General features: G+C 39.2%; 1 protein-coding gene across 1 annotated transcript in view; it reads left to right on the top strand.

Annotated features, from left to right (window-relative positions):
- The first annotated feature begins 1,897 nt into the window (after positions 1 to 1,897).
- The window catches only part of SERPINB12 (serpin family B member 12), a 45,759-nt gene continuing 43,818 nt past the window's right edge, over positions 1,898 to 3,838 (top strand). Inside the window, exon 1 of the mRNA XM_019657692.1 lies at positions 1,898 to 1,972. The gene's annotated coding sequence lies outside the window, so the exon portion shown is untranslated. The remainder of the gene's footprint in view (positions 1,973 to 3,838) is intronic.

The raw sequence follows: 3,838 nt of genomic DNA, 5'->3' as shown, positions 1-3,838 counted from the left end.
TCTGACATTATTATGAATTGAATAGTAAATTTAGTTAAAATGTTTAACATTAAAGATAAAATTATTTATTTGTATAGCAATGAGATAAATAGAAACTTTGGTGACCTCAATGTTACAATAAAAGCCATTTTATTTTTTAAATTAAAACCCTCATGAAATAGCAATAGACTTGGAATAGATTGTGATGTTCACAAAACTCATAATTGTGTCCAAATATACTGTGTTTACCAAAATAGAGGTTGCAGTTGTAAAAACTTATACATTTTTAAATGTATACACAGAGTAACTACAGAACTTTTGTGAAGCCATTAGCAATTGGATTTTAGAAATGCTTGAATCTTTGAAAACCTATGTTGTAAACCATCTCATGTCCTATTCTAGCCTTAAGGTTTTGTGGCTGTTTTTGATAAACAAATCTCTAAACTTTTGGTTGCATTTTGTTCACCATCAGTGGTAAGTCTCCAATCAAAGCATATAAAGAACAGAGCACCCCCAAATCTCAGCTTTTGGTGCTTTTAGCTATTTGCAATTATTGAACAGAAAACTCTCAGACGAGAAGACATTTCAAATTAATTACTAAAAAAAAAGGGGGGGGGAAGCTGAATAAATTTAAAGAACAAGAGTTGCTCAAATGTGTACAAGATTTAAATTTGAAATTCTGTAACTGAACTTTAGAATATTGCAACTGGTGGGAGAATTTTTAGTAGAACTTGTTTTTTTAATTGGGCATATTTGTATTTCTTACCAGAACAGAATAAAACTCAGGCCCTCATTGTTGCCTGATCTAAATGTGGTGAAGTGTTCAAAAAACTTATCAATGGAGATAACGTACTTAACAAGTTATGGCTTGTGGAAGAAATGTGCTATGAATAGAGGCAAAGAGACTGTACCTGTGACACTTGGATTATTTAAATATTGAGATACAGAAAGTTTGAATTGAGAATATTCCTCATGTAGCAGAATTTGCTCTGAGCTTACCAGGTTCTTCTAGAGAGGCTATTTTCTGTCTCAATGTTTTCAATTTTATTAGCCATAAAATGTAACTTTGAAGACAATTTCTGACAGTTTTATGAAAGAATTAAAAATAACAAATCACTACATTCTTCAGAAAAATACTGGTGACACAGATTTAGAGACCAGTACTTAAACAGTTTAAATTATACAGTAACTATTCTGCTTATGTTTATGTTATTTTTTAATGCTTATACAATCAATTTGATGAAGTTTTTTACCTTTTTCACATTTTTCTTTGTGCACAGATACATGCCATTTTAAAAGAGAATTTTATTTTTCAAAACAGTTTTTGTATAGTACTATTTTAAAGGTCTGTCAATAAAATAAAACCAGTTTGTCAGTCAAGTGAAGATTTTATATATCTATATTCTCTCTCTCTCTCTCTCTCTCTCTCTCTCTCTCTCTCTCTCTCTCTCGCTCTCTCAATCTCTAGCTACGAGATCAGACAATTAAGTTCGCGAACTTTCTACCATGTACGTACACGGTGCTATGTATCTATATTTATCTCTATCCCTATCTCTATCTCTCTATCTATATCTATATGTTTGTTTTTGGTGCCCTTTTTACTTTCAAAAGTGTCCTGGTTTAGAAGATGAGTTATATGGTCACACTCTTTATAAAAGACAATGTGAAAAAATGGTTTTCTCCCTGAAAGCATTGAAGAAGGAAGAGAAACCAATGTAACATGGTGGAATAGTTAAATTAGTCACAAAAAGGTCTTTGTAACGCGCAATTCTCCTTCATGTCCATGTTGGCCTCAGATGGGTGTTTTTGATGATCGCAATCTTGGTACCATAGAAACAGTTTGTTTCCCTGTGTGGGTTGATGCCAAGGCTGAGATAAAGAAACAGCCCTAAAAAGTAAGAGTTGCAGATGGGAATTCGCTGGAGGAAGATTCAGGAACCCGAGGTGTCTGGGGATTCATAGACGCCTTGGAAGGCACTGGACATTCCTCAAGGTAAGGGAATGGGGTCTGATCCAAACCGTGTGCAGATCCTAAGGAACAGGGGGGCCCCAGGGACACCTCGGTCACAGTGCCCCCGGGTCTGAGTGTTTTCTGTGATCTACCGTCCCCTTGGTGGCAGGGCAGTGTAATGCGTGAGGCTTGGGAGCTGACAAGCCAGGTACTCATCCTGGCGTCCTCACTGGGGAGCTGGCATAAGTTGTGGGGAAGTCAGGCTTAGTCGCTGTGGTCTATGCTTTTGGCTGTAAAATATTATTGCTGAGATTCACTCCAACTCCAACGTGATGTGATTATCAACCATCAAGAAAATCGGTCTTCACTCGTCTGTTCATCTTACTGCCCACTAGATGGCGCCGTTTGTCACACTATAACTGGGGGCCCCGGGTACCCAAATAATCAGTTGTAGCAGTTTTCCTTTAAGACACATAAACTTTGGCCATCGATCGATCTCTTGCCCCTGCTTCTTCGCGGACGTTCTTGAAATGCTTCCATCCGTTGCTTCCAAGACACAACACTCTACAACTGTCCCCCTGCTTGCCTCTTAAACGTTAACGTTCTTTTACAGTTTCATTCTGAGGCCCCCTTTTGAGACAAATACAGTTCCTTGACTTCAGTTACTAGCTCTGTGTAGGCGGCTCTCAAATCTTTATCTTCTAAGTCTCCCGGCCGAGTTCCAGCCACATATCCAACGGCCCTGTGGATACCTACGTGTGGCACAGGCACCCCAAGCTGAATTCACCTGCTCCTCTTTTCTGTCCCCTGTCCTCGTATATGGCCATGCCATCCATCCAGAGGTCCACACTGGGCTCATACCATTTCCACAATAGTTTCCCTCCTGCCCTGTACAACCAATCACTACATCTGATAGCCCTCAAAGCCACCCACTTCCCTGCTGCTATACTGTCCTGATCTAAAATCTGTGGTCTCACCTCTGGGTAATAGAAAGAGACCTCTAAATTACCTCCTGTCTTTCTTTTCCTCCACCTCTTCTCACGTTGTAGACACACACACGCACACACACGCACACACGCACACATTGTATGTATACCCATACACATATATGTATACGTATATATTCTTGTATGAAAAGATATTTATAAGGATGTATACACACACACACACACACACACACACATATATATAAAATGTTTATTTATATATTGTCTCCTCCTCACCCCAGTGTAAGGTCCAGGAAGGCAGAGATCTTGTCCATTTTGTTGTGTGTGGTGTCTCCAGTGCCTACAACAGAGTCTGATATATAGTGCTCAATAATTGTTTATTGAATGTGCGAGTTCACTGCTGGACTAGTAATTGTGGCCAGAGGAATGCTGTATATTGGTTATCTTAGATACTGGTTGTACAATATATGCTACATATAGGCTTGGGAGTGCTCTGAGAAACATCCTCCGATATTGCTTTCCACACTCCTCATTTTGGTGATACATACAAAGTCTGTTCTCTTTGATGACAAAAGGTCCACCACATTTGGGGGCTAATCTCCTGTATGGGTGAGTTGGGCATTCATCTATCTCAGGAGTGACACACAGGACAAGACCTCCAAACTCAGGTGAACTGAGAACACACAGTCTTCTTTTTTCCAAATCTTTTTCTGGTTCTGTCCCTTGCATTCCAATAATTGTGCCACTCCTCACGGGATTTTTGTAAAGTAAAATTATTTGAAAGCATTATCTAGTGGGAGAGGCAACTCATTAGCTAGAAAATACATAAGCACGGGTGGTTTATGTAATCATTTTATGATCACTTCCAGCATCTTGAAGGTGCTGGTTCTGGTGGGGGAGTGTGCATAATACACTTGTGTAGGCTGGAGAAGTGTGGGCAAAGCTGGGCATTTGGAAGTTT

This window comes from Hipposideros armiger, unplaced genomic scaffold (assembly GCF_001890085.2).
Source record: "Hipposideros armiger isolate ML-2016 unplaced genomic scaffold, ASM189008v1 scaffold_278, whole genome shotgun sequence".
NCBI classification, from domain to species: Eukaryota; Metazoa; Chordata; class Mammalia; order Chiroptera; family Hipposideridae; genus Hipposideros; species Hipposideros armiger.
The sequence above is the reverse complement of the archived record's forward strand: the minus strand, read 5'-3'. Positions and strand labels throughout refer to the sequence as shown.